This window comes from Oncorhynchus kisutch, linkage group LG11 (assembly GCF_002021735.2).
Source record: "Oncorhynchus kisutch isolate 150728-3 linkage group LG11, Okis_V2, whole genome shotgun sequence".
Taxonomy (NCBI): Eukaryota; Metazoa; Chordata; class Actinopteri; order Salmoniformes; family Salmonidae; genus Oncorhynchus; species Oncorhynchus kisutch.
The window spans coordinates 74,634,452-74,648,778 of NC_034184.2; the positions used below are offsets into that span (position 1 = coordinate 74,634,452).

The following is a 14,327-nucleotide window of genomic DNA, read 5'->3' on the forward strand; positions in this document are numbered from 1 at the left end:
TGAACGCCAGACCTACACTACTATAGTCTAATCACAACTTACACAGAACGCCAGACCTACACAACTGTAGTCTAGTCACAACTTACACAGAACGCCAGACCTACACTACAATAGTCTAGTCACAACTTACACAGAACGCCAGACCTACACTACTATAGTCTAATCACAACTTACACTGAATGCCAGACCTACACTACTATAGTCTAGTCACAACTTACACTGAACGCCAGACCTACACTACTATAGTCTAGTCACAACTTACACAGAACACCAGACCTACACAACTGTAGTCTAGAGTCACAACTCACACTGAACGCCAGACCTACACTACTATACTCTAGTCACAACTTACACTGAACGCCAGACCTACACTACTATAGTCTAATCACAACTTACACTGAATGCCAGACCTACACTACTATAGTCTAGTCACAACTTACACTGAACGCCAGACCTACACTACAATAGTCTAATCACAACTTACACTGAACGCCAGACCTACACTACTATAGTCTAGTCACAACTTACACTGCACGCCAGACCTACACTACAATAGTCTAGTCACAACTTACACAGAACGCCAGACCTACACAACTGTAGTCTAGAGTCACAACTTACACTGAACGCCCGACCTACACTACTATAGTCTAGTCACAACTTACACAGAACGCCAGACCTACGCTACTATAGTCTAGTCACAACTTACACTGAACGCCAGACCTACACTACTATAGTCTAGTCACAACTTACACTGAACGCCAGACCTACGCTACTATAGTCTAGTCACAACTTACACTGAACGCCAGACCTACACTACTATAGTTTAGTCAAACTTACAAAGAACGCCAGATACACACAACTATAGTCTAGTCACAACTTACACTGAACGCCAGACCTACACTACTATAGTCTAGTCACAACTTACACTGAACACTGATAATGAGCCTCTGTACACCTATGTAGATATTCCATAGAAAATCTGTTGTCTCCAGCAACAACAGTAATTTACAACATTAACAATGTCTACGCTGTATTTCTGATCAATTTGATGTTATTTTAATGGACAACGTTCTTAGCTTTTCTTTAAAAAACAAGGACATTTCTAAGTAACCCCAAACTTTTAAACAGTTGTGTACATGAAGATTAAGGCATACACACTTCTTAAAGCATCGTTGGTTATGGGCTTGTAAGTAAGCATTTCACTGTTAGGTCTACACTTGTTGTATTCCACCCATGTGACAATTAAATTTGATTTGTTTGTTTTTACACACACACATACACACTACAGTGAGCCCCAGCACAGTCAGAGAGAGAAAGAACAAACATTTTGAGTTACACAACATGCCTACCACTTTGAAGATAACATTTTTTTAAATTGTGAAACAAACAAGAAATAAGACAAAAAACAGAACTAGAGCATAACCCCCCCCCTAAAGGCAATACTTTATAGAGACACCTTTTGCAGCAATTACAGCTGCAAGTCTCTTGGGGTATGTCTCAATAAGCTTGGCACATCTAGCCACTGGGACTTTTGCCAATTCTTCTAGGTAAAACTGCACCAGCTTCTTCAAGTTGGATGGGTTCCGCTGGTGGACAGCAATCTTTAAGTCATACCACAGATTCTCAATTGGATTGAGGTCTGGGCTTTGACTAGGTCATTCAAAGACATTTAAATATTTCCCCTTAATCCACCCGAGTGTTGCTTTAGCAGTATGCTCAGGGTCATTGTCCTGATGGGAGGTGAACCTCCGTCCCCGTCTCAAATCTCTGGAAGACTGAAACAGGTTTCCCTCAAGAATTTCCCTGTATTTAGCGCCATCCATCATTCCTTCAATTCTGACCAGTTTCCCAGTCCCTGCCGATGAAAAACATCCCCACAGCATGATGCTGCCACCACTATGGGGATGACGTTCTCGGGGTGATGAGAGGTGTTGGGTTTACTCCAGACATAGCGTTTTCCTTGATGGCCAAAAAGCTCAATTGTAGTCTCCAATAACCAGAGTACCTTCTTCCATATGTTTGGGGAGTCTCCCACATGCCTTTTGGAGAACACCAAACGTGTTTGCTTATTTTTTCTTTAAGCAATGGCTTTTTTTCTGCCCACTCTTCTGTAAAGCCCAGCTCTGTGGAGTGCATGGCTTAAAGTGGTCCTATGGACAGATACTCCAATCTCCACTGTGGCGCTTTGCAGCTCCTTCAGGGTTATCTTTGGTTTATTTGTTGCCTCTCTGATTAATGCCCTCCTTGCCTGGTCCGTGAGTTTTGGTGGCGGCCCTCTCTTGGCAGGTTTGTTGTGGTGCCATATTCTTTCCATTTCTTAATAATGGATTTAATGGTGCTCTGTGGGATGTACAAAGTTAAAGTTAAATTACAGGTTGTGTATCGCCTGTCGTCGGAAGGAGTGGACCAAAGCGCAGCGTGAAAAGTGTTCATGATTTATTTTATTATCAAAAAACACTCGAACAAAGTAACAAAACGAAAGTGAACAGTTCTGTCAGGTAACAGAGACTAAACAGAAAATAACTACCCACAAACACAGGTGGGAAAAAAGGCTGCCTAAGTATGATTCCCAATCAGAGACAACGATAGACAGCTGCCTCTGATTGGGATCCCTACTCGGCCAAAACAAAGAAATAGACAACATAGAAAGCCCACCCAAATCACACCCTGACCTCACCAAATAGAGAAATAAAACGGCTCTTTAAGGTCAGGGTGTGACAATACCCCCCCCCCCCCCCCCCCCCCCCCCCCCACCCCCCCCAAAGGTGCGGACTCCCGGCCGCAAACCTGAACCTACAGGGGAGGGTCCGGGTGGGCGTGACAGGGCGTGACAGGTTGTAATGCAACAAAATAGGAAAAATGCCAAGGGGGATGAATACTTTTGCAAGGCACTGTATTTGGCCAATATACCACGGCTAAGAACTGTTCTTGACGCAATGTGGAGTGCCTGCATACAGCCCTTAGCTGTGGTATATTGGCCATGTACCACAAACCCCCTGAGGTGCCTTATTGCTATTATAAACTGTTTACCAACATAATTAAAAGAGTTAAAATACATGTTTTGTCTAACCCGTGGTATAAGATCTGATATATCACTGTTGTCAATCAATCAGCATTCACGTCTTGAATCACATTTTTTGCAACTTGCAAAGTTTTTAGTCTGTAGTGGTGAGTATTTTGAGTCCTGCAGGGTGGATGTGCACAGCTTTATTTTCAGATCATTTCTTATCTTTACGTGGTTCCAAATGTGTAAGACTGTATGTTCTCAGTTCTAACATTTTAAGAGGGTACTTCAGTGCACTTGTGTCATAGTGTGCAAGCGTACATTAGCAGGTGTGTGTGTGTGTGTGTGTGTGTGTGTGTGTGTGTGTGTGTGTGTGTGTGTGTGTGTGTGTGTGTGTGTGTGTGTGTGTGTGTGTGTGTGTGTCTGTGTGTCTGTGTGTGTGTGTGTGTGTGTGTGTGTGTGTGTGTGTGTGTGTGTGTGATTTGTTCAGTGTTTTGTCACAGTGAGGATGTGACACAGCTGCTAAGGTCAGTAGGAGACACCACGTGAGGGGGTCGTTGTCATGGCGCCCACATGAATAATAGTGTGCTCAGTGAAGACTGATGAGACTTTGGGGGGGTTTAGGAGAACATCACACTCAACATTGATGCGTACAGTACCCCACACACACCTGCAGACACAGGAAATGACATGCATTCACTGGTCACGCAAACCCATTTTTATTCTGTACTTGATTTATTTATATTGCTTATTTGATATGATCAATGATCAACATTGATATAACTGAGACGTTGTAGTGCTGTAGTTAGCTACCCATTTTCATTCATACTCAATGAGTACCTACTAGCTACATACAATAGGCTGTAAGTAGTCTATATGTATACACAGTACAAACAGATAGATACACAGCCTAAACACTGCTAACATTCACACAGTAAAAAAAGTCCACTTTCCCACTATTTTCCCCAACTTCTCACTCCCTCTTTTTCACTCTAATAACTTAATTCATAACAATCTACATGACAATCTTTGTCTGGGTCTATAATGGGGTTTGGTGGTTGGGGGGGGGGGGGCTGAAGCTAGGAGTGGTGACAGGACAGCCTAGCTGAAGGGGAGCGTTGCATGCTGGGACAGCAGCCTGCTGAGAGAGAGGCATTCTGGGAGGTGGTCTGCTGTGGGCAAGGCCTCTGGGGGCTGCAGTATGGTTAATGGGCCTTTCATGGCCGGGCTACAAAGCCTTTTGTCCAGGCCTAATTCAGCCAGACCAGCACAGAGAGGAGAGGGAGAGGGGGAAGAGTTGGTATGGAGGGGTTGGTTGAGAGTTTGGGACCCTCTCGCTCTGCTCCTAGTGGTCACTGGAGGGTCCAGAGCAGTCCAGAGTTTGACAACCACATAGAAACAGCCCCCCAAGCAGTAAGCAACAGCAACACCAGAACACTGGCCAAGCACTGGCAAATCACACCCACACCAAAGCTTTGGGAAAACACCCTCAAATACTGATGATGACTCTCCAAAAGATGTGTGTGTGTGTGTGTGTGTGTGTGTGTGTGTGTGTGTGTGTGTGTGTGTGTGTGTGTGTGTGTGTGTGTGTGTGTGTGTGTGTGTGTGTGTGTGTGTGTGTGTGTGTGTGTGTGTCTGTGTCTGTGTACACAGGACAGGGAGAGAGTATCCTTACTTTGTGAGTGAGCATGTCTGATTATGGACATTGTTTAGTTTTAGTCAAACTGACAAATGAATGTGATTATTTCACCAACATGTCAATAATATCATCAGTCCCATGCATACCAATAACATGTGGATATGAACTAGCAGGAGGGGGTGCATAAAGAACAGACAGGACCAACTGCACACTGGCAATAACACACACACACACAACAACCCAGCTACCCCAAGCACCACACACACTTCATACACTTTCACCTTGAACAAGAACAACAGGTGTCACAAACCGGCAAGGCTTTGTATGCAAATAACACCCCACTGTGTTGCAATAACCGCTCAGGTGCATGGTGGGATCTCCTCCATTCAGCTCCCGGACAACCCCCCACCAACTGGACCCTGTCAAACCCCTGTAATCTTAGTCGGGATAGTCCTTTATTCATTAAGTGGACAGTTTGGCGCCCTCATTTCAAATGGCACTGATTGAAGTGAAGTAGAATTTGCGAGGCATGTGCATGGGTTATTTTCTGTGATCACTGTAGTATGAGAGAGAGAGAGTATTGCGATGCCTCTTACTGCCTCCATCTCCTGACAGCTGCGCTAGAGAGAGATAGAGGCATGCGGGCTTCAATGGACGGGCTCAATACAAACTGGAGGAACACACCAGTCTAGGGGATGAGGGGGAGGGGCATTGTTTTCTCCCCCCACCTTGTAGAACTTGTGGGACTTTTTTATTTGTCTATTACTGTTCCTATTAAACTATTTTATGCACAGGTACATACATTCATTATAACAACACATTTCATCATTACGCACTGCGGTGAGAACCACTGGGCCTGACAATAGAATGTGTTTCTTGGGGGAAACTAGAGGGCTTTACCAAACTTTGTGATTTGGGAGCGAGCCCCTATTGTTCAGATCCCTCCCCCTTCTTGGGAAGTGGGTGGACCCGAAAAGGCGTCGCAAAGGGGAGAATTGTTTGAGAGCTCAGTCATCCAAAAACGGCCATTCAATGTGAGAACTTGGGGAGCCTAAGAAAATGTCGGTGGCATCGCAGTAAATGACTAAAGCAGTAAAGGAAAAGGACAAGTGTTTTTTCCCGGATTTTACTGAAGTAAAAAGCTGAGAAAGAGAGAGATTGTTGTCCGAGGAGTAAATACCAACTATAGCACGTTTTGGTAAGTTTTTCTGAACTAATGATCCCTGTCTTGCGGTACTACGCGAAGTAATGACACATGCGTTACAAGTTAACAATATGCTTTCATTTATGTAATAACGGATTCACTCAGGGAAGCATATTTTAGACACGGATGTGTGATAACATAAACCTTGTATGTTCAGTGTTTTTCATGTTGTAATCGGGATGCGGATACCTCGCTAACTTTGTGTGTAACAATTGTTTTGTTTCCACGTTCTATTTGATTCAACTACCGTTCAGGGCAAATCAATAGAAGCAAAGACTGCGCGCTTAATATTGGGAATATGGAACGAAATGGTCATAAAAAGTACTCATTTGAAAATGTGATTGTATGATGGTTGTAGAAGATAGTTTTGGGACGCATTGAGTGATGGGGGTAGTAGCTTTTGACCATTTCTGCCTTCAGCTTTCAGAATTGCGTCTTTTTTTGCCAAATTAGTTTCTCAAACGTTAGATCTTTGTGTCTGAATGCATTTTGTATTATTCTCATTATTAAAATGTATATTATTTTTTGGTAAAAACTTTGTCATTTTAAGACCAACAGTGTGTCGATTTTTGCAGGCCTCAGTCCGTAGTCGTTCCTATAGAGGAGAGTATAACAGAAAACAGACATGGCAAAGCGCTGCCAAATTCCCTCCCCAAATCGTTGGTTTCATGCCTACATCTTATTTATTAGCCTGCCTCAATGTCAACCGAAACAGATTGGATTTTTTCTCATGACGCACAGCTTTGACACCACTAATTGTATGCTTTTAAAAAGAACCCACTCCCCTCATCACTAAACCAAACGTACACTGTGCAAGAATAACCTAATTACAATAAATGGACAGCTGGACAACTCTTCTGAACCATCAATGCGGTGGAATGCCTGAATGTCTTGTAGCTGTGAGCTGTCAAGGGCGTCTCTCAATGAGTCTCATATCATCCCTTTGCTGAGGAATAATTTCAATGACAAAATATTTTTTTCTAATCCAATGGGCTAATGAGCTCTTGGCGAATCCGCGAATGGGTGAGATAGTCACTGCTCTATTTAGAATACAATTAGCCCAACTGCCTCGCATAGAAAATAGACCTCAGTTAAACCGACAAGATATCCTGACAGCTGGAGAGATTGTTTCAGCTCAATCCATGATGTCAGATGGATTAAAAACGAGGGCTTCAAATTGCCAGGGATCTCATGATACCATATTATCACGATACTTTGGTGCCGATATGATACACTACATGACCAAAAGTATGTGGACACCTGCTCATCGAACATCTTATTCCAAGATCATGGGCATTACTATGGAGTTGCCCCCCCCCCCCCCCCCCCCCCACCTTTGCTGCTATAACAGCCTGACATTGCTTCCAGAGGCTGTTTGGAACTCGGTAGTGAGTGTTGCAACCGAGGACAGACGATTTGTTACGTGTTACACACTTCAGCACTCCTGTTCCGTGAGCTTGTGTGGCCTACCACTTTGGGGCTGAACTATTGTTGCTCCTGGACGTTTCCACTTCCCAATAACAGCACTTACTGTTGACCAGGGCAGCTCTAGCGGGGCAGAAATTTGATGAACTGACTTGTTGGAAATGTGGGATAGTGCCACGTTAAAAGTCACTAAGCTCTTCAGTAAGCCATTCTACTGCCAATGTTTGTCTATGGAGATTGCATGGCGGTGTGCTCGATTTTATACGCCTGTCAGCAACAGGTGTGGCTGAAAAAGCCGAATCTATTAATTTGAAGGGGTTTCCACATACTTTTGTAAATACAGTACCACTCAAAAGTTTGGACACCTACTGATGTGGGAGTTCCCACATGCTGAGCACTTGTTGGCTGCTTTTCCTTCACTCTGCAGTCCAACTCATCCCAAGCCATCTCAATTGGGTTGAGGCCGGGTGATTGTGGAGGTCAGGTCATTTGATGCAGCACTCCATTACTTTCCTTCTTGGTCAAATAGCCCTTACACAGCCTGGAGGTGTGTTGTCCCATTGAAAAACAAATGATAGTCCCACTATGCACAAGCCAGATGGGATGGCGTATCGTTGCAGAATGCTGTGGTAGCCATGCTGGTTAAGTGTGCCTTGAATTCTAAATAAATCACCAACAATGTCACCAGCAAAGCACCCCCACACCATCACACCTCCTCCTCCATGCTTCATGGTAGGAACCAAACACGCGGAGATAATCCGTTCACCGACTCTGCATCTCACAAAGACATGGAAGTTGGAACCAAAAATCTCAAATTTGGACTCATCAGACCAAAGAACAGATTTCCACCGGTCTAACGTCCATTGCTTGTGTTTCTTGGCCCATGCAAGTCTCTTCTTCTTATTGGTGTTCTTCAACCATGAAAGCCTGATTCACACAGTCTCCTGTGAACAGTTGATGTCGATGTGTCTGTTACTTGAACTCTGTGAAGCATTTATATGAGCTGCAATTTCTGAGGTTGGTAACTCTAATGAACTTATCCTCTGCAGCAGAGGTAACTCTGGGTCTTCCTTTCCTGTGGCGGTCCTCATGAGAACCAGTTTCATCATAGTGCTTGATGGTTTTTGCAACTGCACTTGAAGAAACTTTCAAAGTTCTTGAAATGTTCCGGAGTGACTGACCTTCATGTCTTAAATTAATGATAGACTGTCGTTTCTCTTTGCTTATTTGAGCTGTTTTTGCCATAATATAGACTTGGTCTTTTAACAAATAGGGCTATCTTCTGTATACCAACTCTATCTTGTCACAACACAACTGATTGGCACAAACTCATTCAGAAGGAAATACATTTCACAAATGAACTTTTAACAAGGGACACCTGTTAATTTAAATGCATTCCAGGTGACTACGTCATGAAGCTGGTTGAGAGAATGCCAAGCGTGTGCAAAGCTGTCATCCAGGCAAAGAGTGGCTACTTTGAAAAATCTCAAATATAAAATATATTTAGATTTGTTTAACACTTTTTTGGTTACTACATTATTCCATATGTGTTAGTTCATAGTTTTGATGTCTTCACTATTATTCTACAATGTAGAAAATAGTAAAAATAAAGTAAAACCTTAGATTGAGTAGGTGTGTCCAAACCTTTGACTGGTGCTGTATAATGTATGTATTGAGATTCTCATGATTCAATATGTATTTCTATTCGATACTGTGATTTTATAGTTGTTGATTGTGATTTGATGTCCCAAACATATTGTTCACCATGTCTTCTGCAGAGGGACAAGAGAGTCACGAGAAAACAAGCTTTAATCAGTCATGGAAATAAAAGTGATGAAAACTAATTGTCTCTCTATTTAAATAGAAGATGGAGAACAAGCTATGAGAGAAAAATACTTTGTTTTGGTGCAGGTACAGTCTACTAGTGTAAAAATAAGACTTGGATATTGTCAAAATGATACATCGTCAATAAAAATATCCTGATATGTAACTGTATTGATTTCCCCCCATCGCTATTAAAACCCTTTCCTGCAGTCAAATGACCAAATTGTCTTCTAGTGGCCTTATGGGTGGAATATTATTCATCTTTTTCATAATTTCATAATTAATAAACAGGATTTTTTTTTAAATGAACAGAAAGTCAGGTGTTTCTATGTCACAGAGTTTTGTTATATTTCAGTCTTCTGTGATGTATATAAAGTGTAATATTGGGATGCAAACTCTAAATGTAATACATTTCAACTCGACACCTGTACCATGTCAGATGTATTATTTGGTTTCAGCCCATAACCATGTGTGTGAGGTGTTTGTTTCAAAGTAGATTTGTTTAAGACTACCAAGAAACACTCTGTGTGACCCTGATTTAGCCCACTGCAGTGAAATGTGTGATCTTTGCATACCTTTACTTGAAGAGATCAAGAAGAATGATCTCTTGAATGAACAGAATAAGTGAACTGGTTTACCAAGAGGCCATGTATGTTTGGCATTGATTATGCCGATGAACGCACACGTTTTACTGTTCCATTTTCATGCCCAACATTCGATAACTATTAAGACAAGGATTGGGCCATAGGCCTATTCTGGAAAGATAATATCAGGCCTTGAAGTACTGTGTTGCCTTAATAGGTGTGTGTTTGGCATTGGTGTTTTGGTCCACTCTCAGTAGGTATGTCTTGTTCTTTCTATGGATAGCTCTTGTTTTGACAATGACTCAATGGATAGATCTCATCCTGTCTGGATGTATTTTCTTGGATAGTTCTGGTTCTGGGCAGGATAGCTCTTGTACTGGCTATGTTCTGGATATGGGTCCATGGTTGCTTACACTGGCTAGGTTCTGGTTGCTGTTGTTTTGCTTCTGATGCCATGAATATAGATTGGCACTGAGTCCATGGATCATTTTTGTCCTGGCTGTGACTCTGGGGGGATAGTTCTTTAGTTCTTGTTCTGGCAATGTGGGACTTTTTGAGTTCTGTCTAAGTTCTGGCTACAACTGTGGAAAGGTTTATTGTTTTCTTAGGATTTAATGTTAATTGGCAAAAGGAGAAAAATAACTCCTGAGGGTGTACTTTCATCTGTGCTACAGCGGGTACGATCATGTAGTCATAACAGCCTGCAGGCTACTATCTGCGGGCCTAACTCTCTCTGTGTGTGTGTGTGTGTGTGTGTGCATGATGGTTCTCCAATCAGGATTATCTCTTTACACTGGAATGTGCAGCTTGTCACTCTCGTCTTGAACACGCCCCTCTCAGGATCGCCTGCATGTCCCAGTGAAGTCAGATCTCAGTGTAGGGCATGCTGTGTGTTTCTCATAGCCTGCACTGTGGACTGTGCTTGTGAAAGAGAGCTACTTTAGGCTGTGAGTCTATCCATATTAGGTGGTTATACTAGTGTTTTAGTGTAGTGGTGATCATACACATAGCCAACTATAAAGGCTTGGTTGCTGGAAGCTCATGTGAACATTTTCTCACAGATCAAACCTGTTGTTCTGTAGATTTGCATATGGGGCTGTGTAGTTTACTTGACACATTATGCTTTAGTGTTGCAGGGGTTGTAGGGTCAGGTTTCTCATGTCCTGGTGGTTTTAGGTGTCCAGTCTTAGAGAAGGCCACCTGGAGCAACAGGTGGCCAGGGTCCAGTACCCTCCCCTGGGGCTCCGAGCCGCCCTGCCTCCCAAGCCTGACCCTGCATACCTCGATAGCCTTCCACAGCCTCTTCCAGACAGGATGAGGGGGAGAGAGGGAGAGAGAGGGAGGGATGGAGAAAGGAGGTAGAGGAGAGGGGAAGGAAGGAGGGAGGGAATAGAGAACATAGCTGTGCAAGAGAGAAGCATGGAAGAGAAAGGGAGGACAGAGATAAAAAATGCAAGCGGAGGAGTGAAAAGTCTGCATAGTTCGAGACACATAGAAGTTGTAGATGTTTGCTCACACTCCTGTATCCCTGCCACCTACCTAACAATTGATCACATTACACAGATGTACCTGAAACGATGTGCTTTTGGCCTTTCAGCGGTGTTGAAAAAAATGTCCTTGAGACCTGTCTCAGTGATAATACAGTACAGTACAGTGCATTCAGAAAGTATTCAAACCCCTTGACTTTTTCCACATTTTGTTACGTTACAGCCTTATTCTAAAATGGATGAAGTTGTTTTTATCCCTAATCAATCTACACGCAATCCTCCATAATGACAAAGCAAAAACAGGTTTTTAGAATATTTTGCAAATGTATAAAAAAACAACAACTGAAATATCACATTTACATAAGTTTTCAGACCCTTTACTCAGTACTTTGTTGAAGCACTTTTGGCAGCAATTACAGCCATGAGTCTTCTTGGCACACCTATATTTGGGGAGTTTCTCCCATTCTTCTCTGCAGATCCTCTCAACCTCTGCCAGGTTGGATGGGGAGCGTCGCTGCACAGCTATTTTCAGGTCTCTCCAAAGATGTTGGATAAGGTTCAAGTCCGGGCTCTGGCTGGGCCAGACTTGTCTCAAAGCCTCTCCTGTGTTGTCTTGGCTGTGTGCTTAGGGTCGTTGTCCTGTTGGAAGGTGAACCTTCGCTCCAGTCTGAGGTCCTGGACGCTCTAGAGCAGGTTTTCATTAAAGACCTCTCTGTTCTTTGCTCCGTTCATTTTTCCCTTGATCCTGGCTAGTCTCCCAGTCCCTGTCCTTTAGGTGCCTTTTGGCAAACTCCAAGCGGGCCTTTTACTGAGGAGTGGCTTCCGTCTGGCCACTCTACTATAAAGGCCTGATTGGTGGAGTGCTGCAGAGATGGATGTCCTTCTGTAAGGTTCTCCGCAGAGGAACTCTGGAGCTCTGTCAGAGTGACCATCAGGTTCTTGGTCACCTCCCTGACCAAGGCCCTTCTCCCCCGATTGCTCAGTTTGACCGGGCGGCCAGCTCTAGGAAGAGTCTTGGTGGTTCAAAGCTTCTTCCATTTAATAATGATGGAGGCCATTGTGTTCTTGGGGACCTTCAATGCAGCAGAAATATTTTGGTACCTTTCCCCAGATCTGTGCCTCGACACAATCATGTTTCGGTGTATTACGGACAATTCCTTCAGCCTCATGGCATGGTTTTTGTTCTGACATGCACTGTCAACTGTAGGACCTTATGTGTGCCTTTCCAAATCATGTCCAATCAATTGAATTTACCACAGGTGGACTCCAATCAAGTTGTAGAAACATCTCAAGGATGATCAATGGAAACAGGATGCACTTGAGCTCAATTTCGAGTCTCATAGCAAAGGGTTGAAATACTTACATAAATAAATTATTTCAGTTTTTATTTTTTAGACATTTGCAAAAAAATATTTTGTTTTTATAGGCCTTTATTTCTGTAGACCTAGCTGGAGCTTGTAGGTCTAACAGGAGCATGTATCCTAACAGGAGCTTGTATCCTAACGGGAGCTTGTAGGCCTAACAGGAGCATGTATCCTAACGGGAGCTTGTAGGCCTAACAGGAGCATGTATCCTAACGGGAGCTTGTATCCTAACGGGAGCTTGTATCCTAACGGGAGCTTGTAGGCCTAACAGGAGCATGTATCCTAACGGGAGCTTGTATCCTAACGGGAGCTTGTAGGCCTAACAGGAGCATGTATCCTAACGGGAGCTTGTATCCTAACGGGAGCTTGTATCCTAACGGGAGCTTGTAGGCCTAACAGGAGCTTGTATCCTAACGGGAGCTTGTATCCTAACGGGAGCTTGTAGGCCTAACAGGAGCATGTATCCTAACGGGAGCTTGTATCCTAACGGGAGCTTGTACCCTAACGGGAGATTGTATCCTATCGGGAGCTTGTAGGCCTAATGGGAGATTGTATCCTAACGGGAGCTTGTACCCTAACGGGAGCTTGTACCCTAACGGGAGCTTGTACCCTAATGGGAGCTTGTAGGCCTAACGGGAGCTTGTATCCTAACGGGAGCTTGTAGGCCTAACGGGAGCTTGTATCCTAACGGGATGGAATACACGAGCTGCATTCCAAATGAGGACAGTTTTATCACAAACTCTAAATGGACTGGTTGATTGAAGTGGAACATGCCCGTTCCTACATACTGTTGTTTCGTACTGCTGACTGCATAGTATCCATCATCAGCTTTCCACCCTGAATCAGAAGACTAGTTTTACGTAGGTAGAAGTCACACTTATGTTTGAATAAAGGCACGTGTGACCTTTAGCGTCAGTGACCTCTAGGTGTGTTGACACACACTCTGCTGTTTGTGTGTGAGAGACTGACATAGTGTTGTTAGATCATTGATAAACTCCAGACACTGGTAAGTAAGCAGAGTGTGTGTAGACAAACAGTTCTGTGTGTGCTAAGTAGATATTTGTACAAAGATTAGCTAGCGTTAAACGAGCCAAGAGCCACGCAGGCATCCTCTCAAAGACCATTCACACAGGAGCACCAGATAGCACAGCAACACTCTGACTGAAACCTCTCTCACCCTCTCTCGGTTTCTGTCTGTCTCTTTCTATCTTTGTCTCTGTCTCTTAAGGCGTCAGCATGTTGCAGTTTGGCTGGCTCCTAGCCGAATTCGGCTAGCCGAACCAAACGAGTGTGCTCGCATACGCCCTTAAAAGACCTTCGCTTGAAAAACAAGAAAAATTGGCCTTTACTCTCTCTCTTACGCACGCACACACACACGCACACGCACACACACACACAGTTTGTGTGAACATAACCCCACAGAGCCATCAACATATTTTGGTTGGAGCCATCCTTCAACGGCATCTTGTGTCAATGTGTTATGACTGTGTAATGACTGTGTAATGACTTAGTAATGACTGTGTTATGACTGATATGACTGTGTTATGACTGATATGACTGATATGACTGTGTAATGACTGTGATATGACTGTGTAATGACTGTGTTATGACTTATATGACTGTGTTATGACTGTGTACTGACTGTGTTATGACTGATATGACTGTGTTATGACTGTGTTATGACTGATATGACTGAGTAACGACTGATATGACTGAGTAATGACTGTGTTATGACTGTGTTATGACTGAATTGTGACTGTGTTATGACTGATATGACTGAGTAACAACTGATATGA

The 14,327-nt window shown here is 43.4% G+C and overlaps 1 protein-coding gene across 1 annotated transcript in view; it reads left to right on the forward strand.

Moving 5' to 3' along the window:
- Positions 1–5,658: 5,658 nt before the first annotated feature.
- The window catches only part of LOC109899261 (brother of CDO), a 55,342-nt gene continuing 46,673 nt past the window's right edge, over positions 5,659–14,327 (forward strand). The window contains exon 1 of the mRNA XM_020494319.2: positions 5,659–5,841. The gene's annotated coding sequence lies outside the window, so the exon portion shown is untranslated. The remainder of the gene's footprint in view (positions 5,842–14,327) is intronic.